General features: G+C 44.9%; 1 protein-coding gene and 1 long non-coding RNA gene across 3 annotated transcripts in view; one reads left to right on the top strand and one right to left on the bottom strand.

Annotated features, from left to right (window-relative positions):
* The window catches only part of LOC130356651 (uncharacterized), a 134,455-nt gene extending 131,904 nt beyond the window's left edge, over positions 1-2,551 (bottom strand). Inside the window, exon 1 of the long non-coding RNA XR_008888958.1 lies at positions 2,433-2,551. This is a non-coding gene — a long non-coding RNA (uncharacterized LOC130356651). The remainder of the gene's footprint in view (positions 1-2,432) is intronic.
* A 228-nt stretch (positions 2,552-2,779) lies between these two features.
* The window catches only part of PAFAH1B1 (platelet activating factor acetylhydrolase 1b regulatory subunit 1), a 117,300-nt gene continuing 93,041 nt past the window's right edge, over positions 2,780-27,038 (top strand). For both annotated transcript variants that reach the window (XM_056558455.1, XM_056558456.1), the window contains exon 1: positions 2,780-3,138. The gene's annotated coding sequence lies outside the window, so the exon portion shown is untranslated. The remainder of the gene's footprint in view (positions 3,139-27,038) is intronic.

Genomic DNA, 27,038 nt, shown 5'->3' with positions numbered 1-27,038 from the left:
TTCCTCCCTCCTCCCATCACTCTGATCCCTACCCCTTGTGCCACAGCTTTCCTCCCTCCTCCCATCACTCTGATCCCTACCCCTTGTGCCACATCTTTCCTCCCTCCTCCCCTCACTCTGATCCCCACCCCTTGTGCCACATCTTTCCTCCCTCCTCCCCTCACTCTGATCCCCACCCCTTGTGCCACATCTTTCCTCCCTCCTCCCCTCACTCTGATCCCCACCCCTTGTGCCACATCTTTCCTCCCTCCTCCCCTCACTCTGATCCCCACCCCTTGTGCCACATCTTTCCTCCCATCACTCTGATCCCCACCCCTTGTGCCACATCTTTCCTCCCTCCTCCCCTCACTCTGATCCCCACCCCTTGTGCCACATCTTTCCTCTCTCCTCCCCTCACTCTGATCCCTACCCCTTGTGCCACATCTTTCCCCTCACTCTGATCCCTACCCCTTGTGCCACATCTTTCCTCCCTCCTCCCCTCACTCTGATCCCTACCCCTTGTGCCACATCTTTCCTCTCTCCTCCCATCACTCTGATCCCTACCCCTTGTGCCACATCTTTCCTCCCTCCTCCCCTCACTCTGATCCCCACCCCTTGTGCCACATCTTTCCTCCCTCCTCCCCTCACTCTGATCCCCACCCCTTGTGCCACATCTTTCCTCCCTCCTCCCCTCACTCTGATCCCCACCCCTTGTGCCACATCTTTCCTCCCTCCTCCCCTCACTCTGATCCCCACCCCTTGTGCCACATCTTTCCTCCCTCCTCCCCTCACTCTGATCCCCACCCCTTGTGCCACATCTTTCCTCCCATCACTCTGATCCCCACCCCTTGTGCCACATCTTTCCTCCCTCCTCCCCTCACTCTGATCCCCACCCCTTGTGCCACATCTTTCCTCTCTCCTCCCCTCACTCTGATCCCTACCCCTTGTGCCACATCTTTCCCCTCACTCTGATCCCTACCCCTTGTGCCACATCTTTCCTCCCTCCTCCCCTCACTCTGATCCCCACCCCTTGTGCCACATCTTTCCTCCCTCCTCCCCTCACTCTGATCCCCACCCCTTGTGCCACATCTTTCCTCCCTCCTCCCCTCACTCTGATCCCCTGCATGTTGTTTTCTTACCTGTGTCTCAGGCTCATAATCAGTTTCTAATCCCCCTCCAGTGCCGTTCGTCCATGGTCCCCAATATGGTTTTCACTGGCTAGAGCTGTAATACTATATAAGGGTATTTTACCTGTGATTTGCTGCAGATCAAGATTTCCCAATTGAAATTATTTGGGAAAATCTGCAACAATATTGCAGCATATCCACCATGTGTGAACATTACCTAAGGCTAGGAACACTTGTTGCAGTAATGCTGCAGATTTTCTTCAGCAGAAAATGTGCCAAAGCAAAGCCAGAAGTGGCTGCAGCAAGAAGGTGAAGCATAACACCTACCTTTATATTCCCTATTCCTTGTAAACCCACTTCTGGCTGTGGCTCATTTCTGCTGCAGGAAATCTGCAGCATTTCTGCATTACGTATTTCAAGTGTAATAGCCTTTGCACACTACAGAGTAACATTCTGTGTGTAGCAGGAGCAGCCGGATTGGAGTTATGACCGCGCCAACATGTACCAGCCCCATTATTAGCAAGGCAGCTCCTTGCTGTAATTTGCGGTGTTCTGAATTAGAAATTTCCACAGTGAGCACAGTGCAGCAGAACCCCATTGAAAACAACGAGAGGCTGGTCCACTGGAATCTCAACACAGAATTTCTATAGGTGTAAATTCTATAGTGTGCATGAGCACTAAGGGAACGTTTAGATTATGTTCACATTCCGTGAGTGGAATTTCACGAACGGAATTCCACGCTGAGAACATAAACATCAGTGTGAATGGGTTTCCGCGAGACCTGTTCACACTGCGGAATTTCAGCGGAGGAATTGTTCCACGCAAAGAAAGAACATGTTCATTCTTTGCGCGGAAGTCCCCGAACACTGCATAGCCGTCAATAGTGATGGCACAGTGCTGCGCGGTCCTACCGCCTGCGGAATTCTGTGAACGGAGATTCCGTTCACAATCCGTAGTGTGAACATACCCGTAACGTGAATATTTGCGGCGGATTTTCCGCATGTAAAATCTGTGTCAGATTTTGCTATCCATTGACTTTAATGGGTTGGCAGCAAATCTGCAATAGCGTGGATCAGCTGACACTTGCAGGAAATCCATTTCGGATACATTTATTGAGTTGCGGACAGTTATGGGTTGCAACGTTACCACATTCCATTACATTTTGCCATGACATAGCCAGATCCACACAGAGGGACAGGGCAATTTTTGGTTGTAGCTAAAATCCCTATGTAACCCCAGCCTCATGATGCCAGAGGGGCTGGGAATTAGAAGGTTAATAATAGCTCTTTTTAAGTATTTTTTTGTTTTTGTTTAGACAACTCTTACATCTATGGAAGCAAGCTGCTCACATTTTAGTTCCCTCTCAGACCAGTCACGTGACCTCAGCCCGGCCGCGCACCAACAACCAGACACTCACTGATTACCTAACCCCTTGTTTTGAAGCCCCGTCCACCACCGCGCATGCGCCTTTCTCCATCCCTGCGTCACAGCCTATTGTCATTCCCTCCCTCCTCGGGCTCCCTCTCCCGCCGTCCACGCCTAGACAGCAGATGCCTCAGGCGCGCCTGCGCGGCCCAGTAGCTCCGCCCTTTCTGCCCCCTCCCCTCTCTCACACGGGCCGGTCGCTCCCTCCTCCCCCCTCCCCTACAGCGGTTGATATGACGTCACCGCGCTGCTGAGCTCCGTTTCGTTGACAGCGCGGCGACTGCCCTGAGTGCCCGGCGGAAGGAACAGTAAGAAGAGGGAGGAGGCGCAGGATACCGACTGCCGGTGCTCGGTGGCGGCGGCGGCGGCGGAGGAGGACGGAGGCGGAAGGTTATTCGCTTGAGGGAAAATTATAGCGCTGAATATCGGTCGTGTTTGGCGCCTCCTCGCCCTGCCCTTTATCGCCGGTTTTTTTTTCTGCTTGGTTGTTGTGTGTGAACGAGGCCGGAGCTATTCCTCCTAGACACCGCCGCCCTTCTGAAGACCTTCCGTGGCCCGGGAGAGGCCGTCACTCGTCGCCACACCGTGTGCTCGGATGACTCCCCCGGTAAGTGTCTGTCCCCGTCCGGTGTAACGTGTATTGTGACCGTGAAGGACGAAGGCGGCGGGCCGGGCCTGCTTCTGGCGATGTGGCTGCTGCTGCTGCCGCCGCCTCCTCCCTCCTTCATCTTCTCCTCTCTGCCTCTCAAAATGGCGGCCAGCCGTTACTGCTCACACACCGCAGGGGGCTGCTGGGAAGGAGGCTGGGGGGCTCGTAGGGTGCTGGGGCGAGGCGGCGGCCGGGGTGTGGAGCCACATCCGCAGTGTGGAGCAGCGGGCACGTCCCCGGGGGTGATGCTGCCGCCTCCTCTGGGCAGGGTGACAGTGGGGATGTCATTGACAGGACATTGGCGGATGGTGCGGGAGGGGTCCGTGTGTACAGAACGTATGGTACCGGTTACATTGTGCAATTGGCAACACTGTATTTATTTCAAAACAAGCCTGACGTCATAAGGGGCATCCCCAATACTGCGCTGCGGATTGTGTAGGCGCCATAGGCAATGACTTGGCTTATTGGTAGATCTGCATGATGCAGGCCTAAACAGCAGAGTTGCCTCCAGCTGTTGCAAAACTACAACTCCCAGCATGCCCGGACAGCCGTAGGCTGTCCGGGCATGCTGGGAGTTGTAGTTTTGCAACAGCTGGAGGCGCAGCACTGCCTTCCAGGATGGATGATGTGACAGCTGTTAGACCTGTGCACCCCTATTGAGGCCCAGGGTGGTCTACAGTGTCCTGATCACCATCCAGCGCTGTCATGTAGGGCGGCTTGCAGTAATCCACACTGTTGCTTGTGCTGGAGATGGGAATTGTCAGAGGCGGGGAGTGGGAGATGGCTGAATCATGGCTAGGTGTGTGTGGCTGTGCACACCCTTGTTTTATACAGCGCATCTGTCATCTACCTAGGGATGATCCAACTACACTATTCGGGAAGGGGGATGTTTTCTTAAAACAATGTATTGGGTATGGAATGTGTTAAATAAAGCCGTCCCTTCCTCTGCAGGTTAAGCATAGAGGGGAAGCAGTGGGATGTAGCAGGCATGGATGCTGTGCACAGACTGGGTGGAGTAAAGACTGCCATCAGCCATGCACCATCACTCCATGACTTGGTCCTAGTGCTCCCAGTACATGTCACTTGTATGTAGATGAGAAGGCATCTGCAGAACCTCATAGAAGACGCCTATGTCTGCTTGTTACATGGCAGATGTAAACTTGTAGATTTTCTTCTGACATTTGCTGGCAGGTTGGCTCTTGACGTGATACCTGGACATCTATCTATCATCCTGCTTCCGATCCCTACTGTTCAGCACAAGTTTATCAGTGAACTTTGTATGTTTCAGCGGCTTTCTTTATTTTGCGCCTGATGATGCAGCTAGAGATAGACTTCCCAGGTGTCCCGTGGACTTTATGACCTGTGCCTTCATGCGGCGTGACGTGCCCTCTTTTGTGAGTTGTCTGTACAAAGGTGTCATTCTGCTGAGGCCATTTCTTTTCTGCGTGTCACGGTGTCTTTTAGTCGTGCCCCCGTTCTCTTCCTAGTGACTTGCCTGTGTTCTGTGCCCACTAGAAGTTGATTCATGGCTGTTCCAGGGCTTCCGCAGCACCATGTGCAGATGACATGTCCCTCTGGCTGCCATTGTTGTCACTCAGTTTATACTTTCCGTGCAATATTCTTTTTTCTCATTCTGATTTTACTTTGTGCAATAGTATGTTGTAGCTCTAGAGCAGCATTTTTGTGGGTCTAACATCTATCCGGTGCCCGCTTGCCTGTTTAGCTCGTATTCTTTGTCTTATTGCTTGCCACTCCTACAATGCAGTGCCTGTCGAATGCTTTAAACTTCTATTGCATCATTTTGTAGCTGGAATGGATGGCAGCACGTTAACATTTCTGTCATTTTTTCTTAAAGTGTTTTTTTTTTTCTTTTTGTTTTGTTTTTAGTTATTCTTCTTTTTTGACATTGGTTGTTAGACAGTCATTTTTTATTTCCCAGACACAAAGGAAGTTTGACACCTGCTCTAAGCGTGTGTTGTGTGATGTTATGCCTCGGAGTTGGCTTTGTTTAGCCAGTCTTCTACGAAGCATCTCAGCCATCTAGGATACCTGACATATGTTTAGTCTAAAATGCACCAGTGGTTAGGTTATTGTTTAACTCAGTAACACTTTCCTGATCTCAGATTCTGTCTATGCCAACTATCAACATGGATTACTGTCACATGACTTTAGATATTCTCTTGGGTGACTTTGCTTAGCCTTTTTTGTTATCTATATATATTTTGACACTTGCCGTCTTTTTTTTTTTATTTCTTGGTAAAGTTATGTTATGTCAGAGGGCTGAATAGGTTGACAGGTTTCTTGTAACTCCAGCTTCAGGCCAAAATAATTTTAACTGCAGAGTTAAAATAGATTAGTCTGTAAATGCTAGAAATTCCATGTCATGGCTTTTATGGCCATGCTCTACAGTTATATGACCACTCTCCCTCATTCATATGTATATACAGTTTGCTTACACAGATCACTGTTACTCATGCACATTTTGGCATGTGCCTCTATAAGCCCATGAATGAGCAGGAGGCAAGGACTGGATCACATCGATGTCTGGCCTGGGAATGTTATTGTTTACATGAAGTGGGGCTATTCTGCAAAAGACTATTTGGCCACTTATTTTTTTGATTGCTGAGCAGAACTTTCGGGACAATGTTATAAGGCCCACATGTGTATTGGAGGTACTATTAGAAGCTTCCATTTCAGATTCCATCAAAAAATCCTGCATGCAGTGGGTTTGGCACTGCCATTATTTTTCTTTTGGAGCAGGACATTGGAAGAAACCGTGTGAATGAAGCATAATATATACACATATATGCCAGCTCTCCTGTCATGTCTTTTTCTTCCACCAGCAGAATTCCGCTTACAGCAGAGTGCCAATGTTTTGAATGGGATTCTGCTGCTCTGTGCACACTGCAGAATCGCCACAGCAGAATTCTTTTGGGTGGAATTCCACCGCACAGCATTGTTGTCATTGAGACTGACTTGGCGGCACCTGCTGCAGGCGGACGTCCATTTGCTGTATGTCTGCAGTGTTAACATGCTCTTATCCACAATGTACTGGAGCACCTTTTATTAGAATTATGTGGGAATTTCTGAAACAAATTATACTGTAACCTATTTGAATAAGTTTTAAAACTACATGTTAGGGCTGGGCGGTATACCGGTTCATACCGAATATCGAAATTTTGGGCTGCACGATATGAATTTTTCCCATACCGCAATACCGGTTGGGCCCCTCCCCCTCGGGAATGAATTATCAGCGCTGCGCTGTCCCCACAATGGGGACCTAATCATATGTGACCCGCCAGCGCTGTTCTGTTCCCCCCCCCAAATTAATTATCAGCCCAGCGGGGTACTACTCACATATGTCAAGCACTACCCTGCTCCTCTTTGTTGGGGGCCGCTGGCGCTGGAACTCACTGTACGCCAGGGTTCTCCAACCTGCGGACCTCCAGATGTTGCAAAACTACAACTCCCAGCATGCCCGAACAACCAACGGCTGTCCGGGCATGCTGGGAGTGATAGTTTTGCAAAAGCTGGAGGTCCGCAGGTTTGAGACCACTGCTGTACGCTGTATCCCTATGCCCGGGCTGCAAAAGATAAAGAAAATAAACTTTCTTCCCTACTTCGGCCTTACGCTGGGGACTGGAACGTCGGACAGCCGTCAGAATATCATCGGCCGGAGCGATGCCCCAGCCAGTGACAGGCTGAGTCCACTGTCATGTTAGAAGTCATCTTCTTACATGACAGTGGGCTCAGCCTATCACTGGCCGGGGCGGGGCATCGCTCCGGCCGGTGATAGGCTGACGGCTGTCCGACGTTCCAGTCCCCAGCGTAAGGCCGAAGTAGGGAAGTTAAAGTTTATTTTATCAATATTTTGCAGCCCGGGCATAGGAATACTGCGTACAGAAGTGGTCTCAAACCTACGGACCTCCAGCTGTTGCAAAACCACAATTCCCAGCATGCCCGGACAGCCGTTGGTTGTCCGGGCATGCTGGGAGTTGAAGTTTTGCAACATCTGTAGGTCCGCAGGTTGGAGACCACTGGCGTACAGTGAGTTCCAGCGCCAGCTGCCCCCCAGCAAAGAGGAGGAGGGCAGTGCTTGACATATGTGAGTAGTACCCCGCTGGGCTGATCATTAATTTGGGGGGGGAGCAGAACAGCGCTGGCGGGTAACATGATTTTTTTTTGGGGGGGGGGGGGAAGCAGAACATCGCTCACCGATCACATGATTTTTTTTTTTTTTTTTCGGGGGGGGGGGGGGGGGGGGGGGGGGAGGGTGGTGAAAGAAATACAGTTATATACTGTGGAACCGCCATAAGTTACAAAAATACCGTGATACACTTATTTGGTCATACCGCCCAGCTCTACTACATGTAGTTTAATATAAAAAATAGTGGCTTCACGGTAATGCTAAGGTGCAACAAAATACTGGAGCATCTTTTATTATTATTCTGCATTGTGCTATTCCTCTGTTATTACTCTTAGAAATGCGTGACTAAATAGGCAACTGTGTGTTCCCTTTACGCTTATCGATGAGATTTCCTCCTGTGTCATTGTGGAGAGATACACCCCGTTGACAGTGGAAGGATGACTCCTAATTACTCATTTATACAGTCATACATTTCCAGGAGGAATAACTGAGGAAAGGCATGGTTTAGATTTCAGAGAAAAGATGCTTAAGCCTTCCTACTTTGAGGAATGGAAGTGAGTAGAGCTCATGGGTGACAAGTTCCATTTAAAGAGGACTTAAGTGTGAGCGGGGTCAGTTTGGATCTGAGTAGGTGTTGCAGTTGCCCATAGCAATCAGTCAGTTTCTTTTATTTTTTGAGGTTTAGGCTATGGTCACACGTAGCGCATCCACAGCGTATTTGACTCTGGAGATGCCTTACTGCCTGTTCCTAGTGTGTCTCCAGCTGTTACCTTGGTGCAGCAATCCTCTGCTACCAGCAGACACGGAGGGAACTGCAGGTCACGTGCAGTGTATTCCAGACACTGCGGCCGCTCTTGGCCTAGCTCAGGGAGCATGGGGAGTGGCTGCGCATGACTTGCAGCTCTCTCTGTGTCTGCTCGTAGCGCAGGTTGCAGCTGCGAGCAGGACACACTGGCACAGCTGGAGGCACACTCTAGAGACGGGCAGTAGCGCATCAGGAGCATCAAATATGCTAACCTACCCTAAAAGGCCTCTGAAAATAAAAGCTGACTGGTTGCTGTGGGCAACTGCACCGCTTTCCACACAGGTTTTGATTAATTTGCAGTTATACTCTTAGACCAGCCTAAAAATCTGTTTTAAAATCCAAAATTAAGTTACAGGTTACAAGTTCACTGTTTTAGTGTGATATTTAGCCAGTAGTTTTACTCATTGTATTTCAGTGAATGAGATCCATGGTGACCATTTGCTAAGGTTTTCACAACCTGCCAGATGCATTTCTAGATGGATATTTTTTTAGTGTTCTCATTTTTATGCTGTGAGAAAGGGAAGTTTATTGAAACCCCATTCACTAACGTTGTGAAATTTGTGTGCAGATCCCCAACTGAATTACTGAAACAATTCCATAATTGAAAATCCAGGGCCCATTCTGAAGCAGCAGACTCCTATTGTTTTCAGTGGGATTCTGCTGCACTATGCACATCAATTTACATGGCAGAAGATTCTGCCACAGAAACTTAAATTTCGGACTACGCTGAAAGAAAGAACATCTGTTCGGAAATGCATTGTTGTCTATTGAAACTGCAATTCCAGGCATATATTTTGCTGTGAAAATGGGCCCTTTGTGTTTTCTTAAAAGGACCAGAACATTGAAGTGTTAACATTTAAACATTTCTTTCTTTAAGTAAACAAGACTACATTTCTGCAATTTTTATTTTATGATACTCCTATTGATACTCTACCACCAGAGTGGCTTTATACAGGGAATATAAAATCTACTCACCCTTTTAAAATGCCAGGTTCTTATGTTAACCCCTTCCCACAGATGGACGTACACTGCGGGCTCCTGCTGTATGATGAGTGCGCATCATACCGCAACCGGGACCCATGGCTAATGCCGGACATCGCCGATCAGGCTGATATCTGGCATTAACCCTTTAGACGGCGTGATCAAAGTTGATTGCGGCGTCTGAAAGCGGTAAATTCCGTTCCCGGCTAGCTCAGTGGGCTGATCGGGACTGCCGCGGCAGCACGAGGGGAGGTTACTTGCCTTCCTCCCTGCCATCAGATTGGTGCTCCAGCCTTGCATTCAGCTATTCTAGGCTGAAGCAATGGAGCACTGACAACACAGATCAGTGCTCTCCTCCTATCTTTGTATGCAATCTAAAGATTGCATGTTATAGTCCCCTATGGGGACAGAAAAAAAGTGTTAAAAAAAAGTCAATAAATATGCATTTCCTAATAAGTTAAAATCACTCCCCTTTTCCATTTAAAAAAAAAATATATATATTTTTTTAAATTAAAAAATAAACATGTTTGGTATTGCTGGGTGTGTAAATGTCCGAACTATAAATGTCCGAACTATAAATGTCCGAAAATATAATTTTAATCCGCACGGTCAAAGACTCAAGCGTAAAAAAAAAAAATTCCGAAGTCCAGAAATGCGTATTTTTGGTCACTTCATATGCTAGGAAAAATGAAATGAAATGAAAATGGTCCCGATAAAAACTTCAGGTAATGGTGCAAAAAAAGAGCCCTCATACTTCTCTATATACGAAAAAATAAAAAAGTTATAGGGGTCAGAAATTGACAATTTCACCTTAAGGACGCAGCTAATTTTATTTTTGCACTTTTGTTTTTTCCTCCTCACCTTCTAAAATTCATTATTTTATATTTCCATTCCTAGAACCAAATGAGGGCTTGTTTTTTGCGTGACCAGTTGTACTTTGTAATGACATCACTTATTTTACCCTAAAATGTATGGTAAACCCCCCCAAAAAAAATTTGTGTAAGGAAATGTAAATGAAAATCATAATTTTGCAAGTTTGGGGTGTTTTGTTTTTGCCCTGTACACTTTACAGTGAAAAATACATGTTTTCATTATTCTCTGGGTCAATATGAATAAAATGATACCCATGGTTACATATATTTCTATTGTACTGCTTTTAAAAAATCTCAACCTTTTTTTTTTATATACAAAATCAATATGTTTAACCCCTTAATATTTACGTCCTCCGCCGGCTCCCGCGGTGTCACCGCGTCATATCGGGTCGGTCCCGGCGGCTATCAACGTCCGGGACCCGCGGCTAATACAGGACATCACTGATCGCGGTGATGCCCTGTATTAACCCTTCGTACGCGGCGATCAAAGCTGACTGCCGCGTCTAAAGTGAAAGTATCCCGGCTGCTCAGTCGGGCTGTTCGGGACCGCCACGGTGAAATCGCGGCGTCCCAAACAGCTTACAGGACACCGGGAGGGCCCTTACCTGCCTCCTCAGTGTCCGATCGACGAATGACTGCTCCGTGCCTGAGATCCAGGCAGGAGCAGTCAAGCGCCGGTAACACTGATCACAGGCGTGTTAATACACGCCAGTGATCAGCATGAGAGATCAGTGTGTGCAGTGTTATAGGTCCCTATGGGACCTATAACACTGCAAAAAAAAAAAGTGTTAATAAATGTAACCCCTTCCCTAATAAAAGTTTGAATCACCCCCTTTAGCCATAAAAAAAAATAAGTGTAAATAAAAAAAAATAAACGTGGTATTGCTGCGTAAGTAAATGTCCGAACTATAAAAAAATATCATTAATTAAACCGCACGGTCAATGGTGTACGTACAAAAAAATTCAAAAGTCCAAAAAAAGCGTATTTTTGGTCACTTTTTATACCATTAAAAAATGAATAAAAAGTGATCAAAAAGTCAGAGCAAAACAAAAATTGGACCGATAAAAACTTCAGATCACGGCGCAAAAAATTAGTCCTCATACCGCCCTGTACGTGGAAAAATAAAAAAGTGTTAGGGGTCAGAAGATGACATTTTTAAACGTATACATTTTTCCTGCATGTAGTTATGATTTTTTCAGAAGTACGACAAAATCAAGCCTATGTAAGTAGGGTATCATTTTAACCATATGGACCTACAGAATAATAAGGTGTCATTTTTACCGAAATATGCACTGTGTAGAAATGGAAGCCCCCAAAATAAAATGGCGTTTTTTCTTCGATTTTGTCGCACAATGATTTTTTTTCCGTCGTCGTGAATTTTTGGGTAAAATGACTGTCGCTGCAAAGTAGAATTGGTGATGCAAAAAATAAGCCATAATATGGATTTTTAGGTGGAAAATTGAAAGGGTTATGGTTTTTAAAAGGTAAGGAGGAAAAAACGAAAGTGCAAAAACTGAAAAACCCTGAGTCCTTAAGGGGTTAAAATTGCCTTATTCTGACCACCCCTAACTTTCTTATTTTTCCGTATTCAGGGATCTGTGAGGGCTAATTTTTTGCGCAATGAGTGTGATTTTTTTTGCAGTTTGTTGTGACAAAAAAGCTGAAAGTTTTGACTTTTTTTTTTTTTATCCGTTTTCGCTGTAGGGGATCATTAACATTATATTTTTATAGTTCAGACATTTACGCACGCAACTATACAAAATATGTTTATTATTGTTAATTATGTATTAATATGGAGAAAAAGGTGATTTAAACTTTATTGGGGGAGGGGATTTTTCAGTTTTTTTCTGTACTTTTTTAGAAAAAACTTTTTTTTACATTTATTTTACTCTTTAGTCCCCATAGGGGACTATTTATAGCAATCATTACATTGCTAATACTGTTCAGCACTATGCATAGGGCATAGCACTGATCAGTATCATTGGCGATCTTCTGCTCTGTTCTGCTGGAAGGCAGATCAGTGAAGAAGGCCCCAGGAAATGGACTGAGGCAGGTGAGGGGACCTCTGTCCGCCATCTTGGCTGATCTGATCCCCGCGCACGATCAGATCAGCCATTATAAGTGGCGCACTGCCGCAGATACCATGATCTGTATTGATCACAGCACCTGAGGTGGGTTAATGGCAGACATCAGCACGATCGTGGCTGCTGACAGCCGCTGGGATTGACACGAGTGCAGCTCCTGCGCTCGTATCACAGCCGCACCGTAAATGTACGGTGCTGTGCGCTAAGAGGTGCTATACAGCGCTGTACATTTACAGCGCATGTTCTTAAGGGGTTAAACATACAAATTTTGGTGCATGTAGTTAATAATTTTTTTTTTTTTTTTTTGTAAAATAAAACCTATATAAATTAGGTATCCTTGTAACCATATGGACCTGCAGAATAAAGATAAGGTGTGTACATTTGTACTGAAAAGTGCACTGTGTAGAATATAAAGCCCCCAAAATGTACAAATTTTTGTATTTATTTTCAATTTTGCCCCACACTTTTTTTTTTCTGATTTCACTGTAGTTTTGTGGAAAAATAATATTAGAGATGAGCGAAGTTACAGTAATTCGATTCGTCACGAACTTCTCGGCTCGTCAGTTGCTGACTTAAGCCTGCATAAATAAGTTCAGCTTTCAGGTGCTTCGGTGGGCTGGAAAAGGTGGATGCAGTCCTAGGAGAGAGTCTCCAGCCCACCGGAGCACCTGAAAGCTGAACTCATTTATGCAGGCTAATGCCGAGCTGCGAAGTTCGTGACAAATCGAATCACTGTAACTTCGCTCATCTCTAGATATTACAAAAATAAAATTGGTGCAAAACAACAAGCCCTCATGGGGGTCTGTAGGTGGAAAATTGTAAGTGCTATGATTTTTAGAAGCAAGGAATAGATTCTTAGCTCATCCTCCGACCTTGGAACTAGACCCAGCACAAGGATACCACGGTGCAGTGGAAAGCGGGATACAACCAAGAGAAAGTCTAGCGCCAATGGGTAAATGGATAAAATTCACAGGCTTTATTAATTCCTTTAACCCCTTAAGGACCGGGGTTTTTTCCGTTTTTGCATTTTCGTTTTTTGCTCCTTGCCTTTAAAAAATCATAACTCTTTCAATTTTGCACCTAAAAATCCATATGATGGCTTATTTTTTGCACCACCAATTCTACTTTGTAATGACGTCAGTCATTGTGCCCAAAAATCTACGGTGAAACGGGAAAAAAAATCATTGTGAGACAAAATTGAAAAAAAAAAACGCCATTTTGTAACTTTTGGGGGCTTCCGTTTCTACGTAGTACATTTTTCGGTAAAAATGACCCCTTATCTTTATTCTGTAGGTCCATACGATTAAAATGATACCCTACTTATACAGGTTTGAATTTGTCGCACTTCTGGAAAAAATCATAACTTCATGCAGCAAAATTTATACGTTTAAAATTGTCATCTTCTGACCCCTATAACTTTTTTATTTTTCCGTGTATGGGGCGGTATGAGGGCTCATTTTTTGCGCCGTGATCTGAAGTTTTTAACGGTACCATTTTTGCATTGATAGGACTTATTGATCGCTTTTTATTCATTTTTTCATGATATAAAAAGTGACCAAAAATGCACTATTTTGGACTTTGGAATTTTTTTGCGCGCACGCCATTGACCGTGCGGTTTAATTAACGATATATTTTTATAATTCGGACATTTCCGCACGCGGCGATACCATTTATGTTTATTTTTATTTTTATTTACACTGTGTTTTTTCTTTTATGGGAAAAGGGGGGTGATTCAAACTTTTAATAGGGAAGGGGTTACATGATGTTTGTTCACTTTTTTTTTGCACTTTTTTTTTTGCAGTGTTATAGGTCCCATAGGGACCTATAACACTGCACACACTGATCTTCTATGTTGATCACTGGTTTCTCATAAGAAACCAGTGATCGAAGATTCTGCCGCATGACTGCTCATGCCTGGATCTCAGGCACTGAGCAGTCATTCGGCGATCGGACAGCGAGGAGGCAGGTAGGGGCCCTCCCGCTGTCCTGTCAGCTGTTCGGGATGCCGCGATTTCACCGCGGCTATCCCGAACAGCCCACTGAGCTAGCCGGCATGCTTTCGGTTTCACTTTAGACGCGGCGTTCAACTTTGAACGCCGCGTCTAAAGGGTTAATAGCGCGCGGCACAGCGATCAATGCCGCGCGCTATTAGCCACGGGTCCCGGCCGTTGTTAGAGGCCGGGCCTGACCCGCTATGACGCGGGGCCACGCCGTGGCCACGCGTTATAGATCGGGAGTGGACACATGACGTTCCAGTACGTCATGTGTCCTTAAGGGGTTAAAACATCAGCTTTCAGGCATGTACAAAAGAAGCAATGCTTTTGAAAAAGTGGGATGCCACGAAATGCATCAATCTGAGCTCTTGCTGCTTTTGCACATGCATGAGAGCTGAGGTTTTAAAGGAATTAATAAAGCCTGTGAATTTTATCCACTTGCCCATTGGCGCTGGACTTGTTCTTCTGATTGTATCATGATGTTTAGAAGGTGAGGAGGAAAAAAACCAAAAGTGCAAAAATGAACAAAATGGCCCGAGAGGGAAGGAGTTAAAGCATGAGACAAAACTAAATAATTTAAGATTTTTTTCCACCTTTTCAATGTGAACAATTCAACTGCAAAACAAACTGAAATCTTTGAGGGTTAAATTAAAAATAACACTCTAACCTGGTTGCATAAGTGTACACACCCTCTAACTGGGCAAGTGACTTTGTTTCAGAATTAACCAATCCCATTTATACTCATGTTAAATAGAAGAGCGCTTCCAAAGCATCAGAGGGATCTCAAAACTGAAATATATCAGAAGGATATGAAAGAATTTCCAAAGCATCGGTTATACTGTGGAACACAGTAAAGACAATCAGGCGGAGAAAATATGGCACAAGAGACATTACAAAGAGCTGGATGTCCCTCCAAAATTGATGAGAATACAATAAGAAAATAGGCCCGGGAGTCCTACTGCAACATTATAGGAACTGCAAGAATTTCTGAGGAGTACGGACTGTTACGTGTGACATCAATCTTCTGTATTCTCAGTATGAATGGACTTTTGGTAGGGTGGCACCATACCCACAGTGAAGATGTCCTTGCAATAGGACAGATATGGAGCGCTTTTTCAAAGAACAGTATAAGTTTAAAGGAGTACTCCGGGATAAGAAAACTTATCCCCTATCCCAAGGATAGGGCATAAGTTTCAGATCGCAGGGGGTCCGACTGATGGGCCCCCCCCCCCGCGATCTCCCGTACGGGGCCCCGACAGTCAGCGGCCAGGGGCTGTGTCCGAACACCGCATGACGCGGCAGCCGACACGCCCCCTCAATACATCTCTATGGGAGAGCCGGAGCGCTGCAATCAGCAGCCTCCGCCTCTGCCATAGAAATGTATTGAGGGGGCGTGTCGGACGCTGCATCATGCGGTGGTCGAAATTAGCTATTTCGGCAAAGAGCCGAGAGCCCCGTACAGGAGATCACTGGGGGCCCCAGCGGTCGGACCCCCCGCGATCTGAAACTCATCCCCTATCCTTAGAATAGGGGATACGTTTTCTTATCCTGGAGTACTCATTTAAGGGCATGGAATGAAGTTATAGCATGTTTGTTTGTTTATTTAAAAAAAAAAAATTCTCCCCCCTCTTAAAGGACAACTGCAGCAGAATTACACTTATCCCCTATCCACAGCATAGGGGATAAGTGTTTGATCGCGGGGGGTCCGACCGCTGGGACCCCCCCTCGATCTCCCTAATGGGGCGCCGGCATTATCACCCGTGGTGATGTAGCGTCGACCTAGAGGTCGACGGTGACGCCCAGTCTCCTCCCCGTCCCCATACAGTTCTATGGGGGATGTTGGGAGGCACGAATGCTGCCTCTCCCATAGAGATGTATGGAGGAGGCGTGCCAGCCGCAACGTCATGCTGCGGCTGGCACGCCCCCTGCACGGGAGAACCGTGACCCCGTACAGGAGATCGCCGGGGGCCCCAGCATTCGGACCCCCCGCGATCAAACACTTACCCCTATCTTGAGGATAGGGGATAAGTGTTTGTACCGCTGCAGATGTCCTTAAAAGATTTTAGTTTTATATTACGATTTAATTTTTCAACCTGGCATTTTAACTCTTTAAGAACCACGGGTTTTTCTGTTTTACACTTTGTTTTTTCCCTCATCACCTTCTGATCGTGCGGTTTAATTAAATAAAATTTTTATAGTTCGGACAATTATGCATGCGGCGATATCACATGTTTGTTAACATTTTTTTATTACTTTGTTTCCCCCCCCCCCCCCACTATTTTTCCACTTTTTTTTTGCCCCTATAGGGAACTATTACTTGCAATCCTTTGCTTGCATACAATGTTCAATGCTATGCCATAGCATAGCATTGATAAATATAATCTGTGCTCGATTGCTCAAGCCTGGATCTCAGGCTTGCAGCAATCAAATGCAGATTGGACAGCGTGCAGCACAGTAAGACTGCTCCCGCTATCCTCTCAGCTGTACGGGAAGCTGCGATTTCACTGCAGCGGTCCTGAACAGCTCACATTACGTAAATATACGTCCGTGGTCGTTAAGGGGTTAAAAGGGTGTGTGGACTTTTTATATCCACTGTAGGTGGATGTAAATGCATGAATGTTATAATGGATGTTTGTCAGTTTCTGTATCACAGAAAAAGTATTTGATATGTTGAGTTAAAAAACCTGGCTACAGCATATGATTTAGTAAGAATTGCCAAAATTTTGCGAAGTGGTTATTGGCTGCATAGTTTTAAACGACAAACACGATATTAGCCTCTGTTAAAATACTCAAAGAAGAAAGTTGGTTCTGCCGGTGTTTAGATTCTTATCCCATGTTTAAATGTGGCAAACGTATCCCATGCCGATTCTACACTGAAAATCTGAAACAAAATACTGTATACTTTATGTGAATCCTTTTCAATACCACATCTACTTGTAGTAAAAAAAAAGTGTGGCTTTTCAGAGTAATGCGAAGGTGAAAAATGAAAGTGCATCGTAGTCTGCTTGTAGAAGTGGTAGCTACAAATACAGTTTAACCATTTTAACCATACATGGATAGGCATAAGACTATCCTTATGAGAGAGCCATTGACTAATAGTATTCAGTATATTCAACAGACTGAATGGGACGAATGTTTAAATTCCGATACAATGGTATGTTTATACACTGCTTAAAAAAATAAAGGGAACATTAAGATAAAACTTCCTAGATCTGAATGAATGAACTAATATGAAATACTTTCGTCTTAACATAGTTGAATGTGCTGACTAGAGATGAGTGAAGTTACAGTACTTCGATTCTGCACGAACCTCACGGCTTGGCGGTTGCTGACTTCAGCTTGCATAAATGAGTTCAGCTTTCAGGTGCTCCGGTGGGCTCGAAAAGGTGGATACAGTCCTAAGAGTCTCCTAGGACTGTATCCATCTTTTCCAGCCCACTGGAGCACCTGAAAGCTGAACTCATTTATGCAGGCTTAAGTCAGCAACCGCAGAGCCGAGAGTTTCGTGCAGAATCGAAGTACTGTAATTTCGTTAATCTCTTGTGCCCTTTTTTTAGGCTAACCACGCCCATTTTGACGGGTTTAAAAAACACTGAGTGATGGTATTTTTTGTCGGGAAATTTTCGCACAAAGTGTCGCATCGGCTAAGTGACAAAAATTTGGTTGCACAACTCGAGAGAGTCCGGTTGATATTAGTAAATCAGGGCCATTGTGGTGTTTAAAGCGTACCCGTCAGATACGACAAAAACATTTTTTTTTAAATATATCACTCAGTACCTAATCCTGACCATGTACATCTAATTTTTATGTGTCTAGCACCTTAAATTTTTTTTTTTAATTAGACTTTTAATTTAGCACACTAGTCTGAATTCCTCTCAAAGGGGGGGGGGGGGTGGCCTCACTGTGCAGGTCTCCGCCCCTCCCTCAGTATGCTGTCTGCTCGCATCTCCCCTAGCATTAGCAAAACTACAACTCCCAGCTTGTCCTCACTGACAGTAATGGGACACAAGCTGAAAGTGGGAGGATTTTTCCTCTAGCTGTGAGCCCTGCACTCACAGCTGTCAATCAAGGAAGTGTGTCCATGACATAGGTGATGACGCATGGACACAGAAGGACTAGTATGTGTCCAAGCAGAGAGGGGGGCAGTTGTCTGACTGGCTTTTTCAGAATGAAATACTAAAAATTTTCTAATGAAAACAACTGAAAAACCTATTGGTTATACATGCTTTGCAACATATCGAAAGTTTTTGTATCTGACAGTGCCCATTTAAGTGTTCCCTTTATTTTTTTGAGCAGTGTATGTAATATCTAGATTTATTGTCAATATACATCGGATTCTTCTCACTGCATCTCTGTACCTTCAGGGGTGTGGAAATTTTATAAAAAAAACTACTTGTCCACGGGACTAAAATGGAGCAAAATCTATTTGTCCCTCATGACGATCCACTTGTCCGGCAGATTTTCGCTTTTATGCTCTAATTTTTTCCTCTTCGCCCTATAATAGCCATAACTACCTACTATAATACTATAAGGATATCTTAAAATTTTTCTCCGAACCAAAAAAAATAATAAATAAAAATTATATATATATATATATATATATATATATATATATATATATATATATATATATATATATCTATATCTATCTATATCTCTATCTATCCAGGGAAGTGAAATTGAAATAGTAAAAGGTAATTTTGCAGATTTGGTGGTTTTCTACACCATTTACCTTGTGGTCAGATAACATGTTGGTTTTATACTTTAGGCGCCTGATTACAGCGATACCAGATTTGTATAGTTTACGTCATGTTTTACTAATTCTGAACTTTCTAATTTTTTTAATTGCCATTTTTTAACCCCTGTAGCTTTTTTTTTTTTCTGCATACCAGGCTGAATGAGGGCTCATTTTTTGCGCCATAATCTGTTTTTTGTATCGGTACCATTTTGGTATTGATCTGACTCTTTAATCGCTTTTTAATTCTGTGGTTTGATATTTTTTTTTACATTTACCGTACTGGATACATAATGTTATATTTTAATAGGTTGTACAATTACGCACGAAGCGATACCAAATATGTTTATTTTTATTATGTTTACATGTTTTTATATAGCAAAAGGGGGTGATTTGAACTTTTAACATGGAAGGGGTTAATGCAGCGGTCTTCAAACTGTGGCCCTCCAGATGTTGCAAAACTACAACTCCCAGCATGCCCGGACAGCCAACAGCTGTCCTGGCATGCTGGGAATTGTAGTTTTGTAACATTTGTAGGGCCACAGTTTGGAGACTACTGGGTTGTGTGTCTTTCAAACTTATATTAAAACTTTTTTTTTTTTTTTTGTTAATATACACTTTATTAGACTTATATGAGGAATCATTAGATTCCTCAGACAGATGAATAGAGTTCTATTGAACTCTATTAATCTGTGTGCTCTGTGATCCATTGATAGAGCCTAGTCCAGCCAGGATCTATCAATGACAGAGCCGGGACAGGAGGAAGCAGAGGTAATCCCTCCGGCTACCTCTGTAGTGGATCTCCCCCCGCGATCGCGCTGCGGGGGGGGGGGGCGATCCACCCCACTAGCCCACCAGGGAGCATTCACATCTTCCTTTAGATGCTGCTGTCAGCTTTGACATCGGCGATCTAAAGGGTTAATAGCCAGCCGCGGCGATTGCAGCATGCTGGCTATTAGCGGCGGCCCCCGGCTACTGAGAACAGCGGGGGGCTGCAGAGTATGGAGCGCGCAGGAATCCGGAGCCCGCTCCATACTCCCCTGTGAGCGCCGCAAGCATCTCCCCGTGCAGACGCGCCTCCTCCCCTGAGCTCTCCGAAGCTACAGCTGGGGGGAGTGAAGGCAGAGGACGCAGGTCTGCATGGGGAGCAAGAAGCCACGCCCCCTCATCTCCCCCCGCACGTCTGCAGAGCAGGGGAGAGAAGACCAATACACAGCTTCTCATCTCCCCTGCTCTGCTTTGGAGGACACAGGTTTTTACAGCCGGGGGCTGCAGAGTATGGAGCGGGCAGGAGACAGCGGCCCGCTCCAGACAGACTGCAGAGGTCCGCAGCGCTTGTCAGGTCCAGCCCTTCTTGCCTGAAGCCGGCTAAGGGCCGGACAAATTCACCTTGTCCCGGGCGTCGGGCGATAGGAATTCCACATCCCTGACCTTTACGGTATATGTTAATGCACGATTATCAGTCTAGTCACTCTTTAGTAGGAAAAATGACTTGGATGACTTCCCAATATTTTCCTGTTTATCAGGTTGTGTCTGGAGCCTGAAGGCCTGTCCTGAGTATTATTCAGATTTGCTTCCCTTGAATTGATCTGCTTCTTCACTGTTAGCTTGTTCAAATGTAACAATAGATAAGAATAGAAATAATAAATTCCACAGTAGCATCGAAACTAATAGATTCTAAAAATAGTTGTCATCTCTTTTCATAATGGATTAGTTGACAGGTTGGTCAGCCAATTTTCAGTCATATATACATAGCGATTATCACTTGTATATGTATATATGCAACTGTGGTCTCAAGTAGGGCTGGGCGGTATACTGGTTCATACCGAATACTGAAATTATTGGGTTGCACGATATTAATTTTTCCCATACCGCAATACCGGTTGGACCCCTCCCCCTCGGAAATGAATGAATCAGCCCAGCGCTGCGCTGTCCCCACATCGGCTTCCTACATGACAGTGGGCTCAGCCTATCACTGGCTGGGACGGGGCAACGCTCAGGCCGGTGATAGGCTGACAGCTGTCCGACGTTCCAGTCCCCAGTGTAAGGCCGACGTAGGTAAGTTAGTTTATTTTCTTTCTTTTGCAGCCCAGGCATAGGGATACAGCGTACACCAGTGGTCTCCAACCTGCGGACCTCCAGCTGTTGCAAAACTACAACTCCCAGCATGCCTGGATAGCCGTTGGCATGCTGGGAGTTGTAGTTTTGCAACAGCTGGAGGTCCGCAGGTTGGAGACCACTGGCATACAGGGAGTTCCAGCGCCAGCGGCCCCCAACAAAAAGGAGCAGGGCAGTGCTTGACATATGTGAGTAGTACTCCGCTGGGCTGATAATTAATTGGGGGGGAGCAGAACAGCGCTGGCGGGTAACATGATTTGGAGGGGGGGGGGAAGCGAGCAGAACATCACTCATGGGTCACATGATTTGGGGGGGGGTGAAAGAAATACCATTATATACCGTGGAACTGCCGTAAATTACAAAAATACCCTGATACACATATTTGGTCATACCACCCAGCTCTAGTCGCAAGTGTAGTGAAGAGGGGGCCCAGTACTCACAGTGCTTCCTGCAGCCCCTCCTTGCAACTATCATGAGTTCTTGGCTGTCCATGCAACCTACCAGACTGCCAATAGATACAGACAGTGGGGACACATAGGATGACTGACGGGGATTCGATTCTCACCTCTGGCCACAGTGAAGAACAGACCTTTTTAAAGAAAGAAAGAAAATTATATATTAAATAAAAAAAAAAAACTACTCTCTGCACTAGGGATTTCCCGATACCAATACTAGTATTGGTATTGGGGCCGATACTAGCCATTTGCATGGTATTGGGGACTCGTTTAATGTCCCCGTCCGATACCTACTGCCGCTCTGCTGCCCTGTTCTCCCATCCTCCCGTCCGCATCATGGCGTTCCATGGAGGAGCATGTGACACACACACGTCAGTCCACCTCCTCACCTGCGCCCAGTGTAACGCTACGGAGGAAGCAGATTGACTTATGTCACATGCTCCTCCATAGGACGCCATGATGCGGACGGGAGAACAGGGCAGTGGAGCGGCAGCACCCGACAGAGGACAGCCGTAGGTGAGCTGTCGGCAAGGAGGGGGCTGCTACTAATGTCTACTGGAGGGCCTGCTGCTGTCTAAACAGGGGAGGGGGGCTGCTGTCTAAAGAGGGGCTGTGGTCTACAGGGGGGTTGCTACTAATGACTGCCGGCGGCTGCTGCTAATGTCTGCAAGGGGATACTGTCTACTATTAAAGACAATCTTACAGCAGAGTCACCTGCACTAACTTGAATTTATGGGTAGATAGGTCAGGTGACCCGGTTTCTACCGCTGCTCACCATGTGGTCATCTGTCTCGCCGCCAATGCAAATTCCCTGTTCTGTCCAATGGAGAAGAGAAATCTTGGCTCATACTACATCAGCCGCCTCCATTGTATAAAGCAAGGAACCCACATATCAGCACGGTAAGCAGCGCCAGAAACCGGGTCACCCTGCTTTCAGATTCCCTTTAAAATATAAAAGTACTCGTAATTGGTATTGGCGAGTACTAGAATTAAAGTATCGGTACTCGGTCTTAAAGAAATGGTATCTGGACATCCCTACTCTGCACAATTTTTGATAAGAGCCTAAATTTTGCTAAGGCAAAGGTTTGCTCATGGCACTGAGTCAGGTAGGGTTTATTTTCTAAAGTTGCTACTTTTAACTGCTAGTTCTAATAAATTACTCCCAAAATGTATAAGGAGTTTGTTTGAGATGACAAAACAAGAAAAGGATTAAAATAAATAAATAAAAACCTGTGAGGCTGCAGTCACACTACATTTGTCATATGGGGACTGGATACAGTTGGGAAATGTGCAAACCGGCGCTCCCATATCCCAGCCGAAGCAGCCCCGCATCTAATTCATTTGAATGAACCGACCAGAGGCAGATGACTCTGGTTGACTCGGGTTCGTTTATTTTTGCCCCGTATCCGGTTTTGTGACCAGACTGAAAACGAGGTATGCTGCTGTTTTCAGTTCGGCCAGAAAGCCGGATGGACAAAATCATATGGGCAGAACGTAGCGTGAACCCAGTTTAATTGACCAGAATTATTCCAAGGACCATTTCCTTTTGTACAGTAGACATCTTATAAGTTAGAAATATCTTATTAACCAAATATAGTTGGATGACAATTGTCAGTTCCCTTCAAATGAAGTATTAATAGAATTATTTCATTCTTTGTCCGATCTTACGAGATATCTGTAATTGACTTTCTTTTAGTATAGAGGCTGTTAGCACCTTTAGTCATTTGTGACATCTCCACAAAACAAGCCATACATGTCTGATAGATGCAGATACCACCTCTGGGGTTCATATGTCTCCATAATGGGGTACCTAACCACTGTCTCTCTCCATTCACTTTTGGAGTTACAGAAACAGCTCAGCAGATCCGGTTGTCTCTTCACTAGATGGGACAGCAGATTCCTGTTCTGCAGAGGGGATTGGGTCTAAGTGGGCTGTCCTGTAGATATACTACAAATTTCTAAGGTTGGAATAGCCCTTTAATTAAAGAACATACTTTTTGTTTTTTGTTTTTCCAACTGAAATACAGTTGCAACGAAAGAACAAGACATGCAGTACGTGTTAACATTTTAAGGGAATGTGTAACATTTCACTGATTCCCTGCACAACATAAAAAATAGTCCATTGCTCCTTAGCAACAAGCTGCAATCTGACACCATGTTGGTAACCAGGCATTCAGATACAGTACATGTTTATAAGGCTAGGTTCAGACTACGGAATCTCCAGGCAGAAAATTTCCGCCCGGAGATTCCGAGTGCGGCCAGCGCTGACTGAATCAGTCTTCAATAGACTGCAATGTGTTCCACACGGATTTCCACCTGAAGAAAGAGCAATGCCTTTCTTCAGGCGGAAATTTCCAAGCGGATTTTCCGCTTCACATATTCCGAAGTGTGAATTTGTGAAGGGAAAACCATTCACTACACTATACATTTTAGCAAGCGGAATTTCCGCCTGCAATTTCAAAGCAGAATTGCAGGTGGAAATTCTGTAGTCGCCCATTATGTGAACAGAAATGAAAAGTAAAGGTTGCAGATAGGGCTGGGTGGTATGACAAAAATATGTGTACCACGGTATTTTTGTAACTTATGGCGATATAACTGTATTCCCCAAATTTCACTATTCGGTATGAACCGGTATACCGCCCAGCCCTAGTTGCGGATATACTGTCCTGTAGTGATGCATTTTTTTTTCTTTTTTTGCCTTCTTTAGTCTAGTTATGTAGCTTGTTGGTTGAAAGGACACTGCATTTAGTTACATGTATCTTCCCATCCACCTTCTCAAAGTGTTATTGCCAAAATATACATAGTCTTTCTGACTCTTCTGTTGGCCTCAAATATAGTACATTGTATCAATATTTATATATCCTGAGAGATTTTGTTCCTCAAACTACGGCCTGCCGAGGACATTTACCCGGCCTGCCGCTGCCTAAGGACATCCCTGTGTCCCGTGTTTACTATATATATATATATATATATATATATATATATATATATATATATATGCAAAATAGGATGCAGCACACCACAAATGCAGTCAAAGGTGATGGTTTATTCCATAACGTGCAAAAGACAACGTTTTGCTGGCCTCACTGGCTTTTTCAAGTGAGGAATAGTGACAAACACAGGGTATATATGGACCGCCCTAAGGCCACCCACATCATCATGTGATCAATTACAGGCATCATTTGCATGTCAAAACAAAGTATAGTATTGAGTGACAATGTTTAAAAATCAACGTATTAGTACATCAAAACAAAAGGTGCATCATTTACAAATACATATAACCACATAAAGTGCTGGTAGATCATGGCGATCAATCTTATCGTGTCTCATATTGAGATCATTGCAATCTCCAGTAGTAAGTTAGTTATGTCGGTGGTGAAAGGGATTACCTCACAGGGTTGCGCCATGATGTCCGCGATATGCAGGATTCACCGTTCTCATGGAGAGCTAGAAGGCGCGTGTCTCGATCGCACTTTCGGGTTTACGAGCGGGTTCCTGTCTATTGGTCGCGCAGCCGCCGCGTCCATAGCAACAGCTTACCCGGATGTTCCTTCATACGCGCATGCTCCAATAAGGTACGGTGGGGAAAAAAGGAATAAAAGAGTGTTCAAAACAATACCTTTGTTTTGAACACTATCTTTTTTCCTTTTTTCTTCTATTGGTTGCCAGGGGAGACTTTATGACTGTTAGCTACCCCCACAACCATAGCTTTGAAGTGACTTACCAACACTTCTTAGAACTTGTTTAAGCATCCATGAAGATCTCTCTATCACTCTATCTGCCCTGTTCAGATGCTGCGATATCCTGCTTTGTAAAGCCGGTCAGAGGCACCGGTAACCATGGACGCTATTTCTACACGCAGGTGCACACTGCATGGATATGGAGACACTGGTTTTTCCCCCACCGTACCTTATTGGAGCATGCGCGTATGAAGGAACATCCGGGTAAGCGGTTGCTATGGACGTGGCGGCTGCGCGACCAATAGACAGGAACCCGCTCGTAAACCCGGAAGTGTGATCGAGACACGCGCCTTCTAGCTCTCCATGAGAACGGTGAATCCTGCATATCGTGGATGACATGGCGCATCCCTGTGAGGTAATCCCTTTCACCACCGACATCACTAATGAACTTTCACTACTGGAGATTGTAATGATCTCAATATGAGACACCATATGATTGATCGCCATGATCTACCAGCACTTAATGTGGTTATATGTATATGTAAATGATGCACCTTTTGTTTTGATGTACTAATACGTTGATTTTTAAACATTGTCACTCGCTACTATACTTTGTTTTGATATGCAAACGATGCCTGTAATTGATCACATGATGATGTGGGCGGCATTAGGGCGGCCCATATATATACCTTGTGTTTGTCACTATTCCTAACTTGAAAAAGCCAGTGTGAGGCTGGCGAAACGTTGTCTTTTGCACGTTATGGAATAAACAATCACCTTTGACTGCATTTGTTGTGTGCTGCATCCTATTTTGCATATTTGGATTAAGGAACCGGTGGACCCACAATCCAGTAATGCGAGCACCCCTTATCTGTTACCACTGCTTCATGTGCTGCTTCTATTTGGATATTTTATTTATATATAACTATACTGCCAACCCAATGTGGGGGATCTATACTGCCAACCTAATGTGGGGGTAGAACTGTGCTGCGTACTCAAAGGGGTAGTACACTAATAAGATGTGTGCATAGGATTTTTTTTTTTTTTTAAATCTGTTGTCCAGCCTTCCAACGGTCTGAGGGACTGTGAACTGGCCCCCCCGTTTTAAAAGTTTCAGGACCCCTGCTTTAGACCATGTTAACATGTGGTTTATTTCTTTACAAAACTATTTCGGGAAGGATACAAGTACAATGTATTTATAAAAGGTTTTATAAAACTCTTATCATACTGTAGAAAACATCGGGGGAGATTTATCAAAACTTTTCTAGAGGAAAAGTTGTGGCGTTGCCCATAGCAACCATATCCCTTCTTTCATTTCTGAAAAGGCCTCTGAAAAATGAAAGAAGAAATTTGATGTGTTGCTATGGACAACTTTTCCTCTGGACAGGTTTTGATAAATTTCCCTCTGACTCCAGAATTGCAGCATGCTCTACCTGTAATGGATATAAGAAGGGAGATTCATCAAAACCTGTGCAGAGAATATGTTGACCAGTTGCCCATAGCAACCAATCAGATCACTTATTTTTGAAAATGATGCTGAAAAATAAAAGCAATCTGGTTGCTATGGGCAACTGGGCAACTTTTCCTCAGAACAAGTTTTGTTGAATCTTCCTCATAATCCTTCACAATTTAAAGGGTGAAATTCCCCAACAGTCTCAGAGTAAAGAATGTGTGATTGCTGTGGGCAACTGGACAACTCTTAGGGTATGTTCACACTGCAGAATTTCCGCTCACATAATTCAGTGAGCAGAGATTCCTTCTTGCAGCCACCGCCGAAAAAGCTTTGGTGCGCCATCACCATTGACGGCTATGCAGTGCTTGCGGACTTCTGCGCAAAGAATAAACGTGTTCCTTCCTTGCGCTGAACAATTTCAGCAATGGAATTGTCCACTGCCGAAACTCCTCAGAGTGAACGGGTCTCGCGAAAGACCCACTCACGGAATTCCGCAGTGTGAACATACCCTTACTCTGCACAAGTTTTGCTAA

The sequence above is a fragment of the Hyla sarda genome, chromosome 2 (assembly GCF_029499605.1).
Source record: "Hyla sarda isolate aHylSar1 chromosome 2, aHylSar1.hap1, whole genome shotgun sequence".
NCBI lineage: Eukaryota > Metazoa > Chordata > Amphibia > Anura > Hylidae > Hyla > Hyla sarda.
Note: the sequence above shows the minus strand (reverse complement) of the source record. Positions and strands in the feature narration are given on the sequence as shown.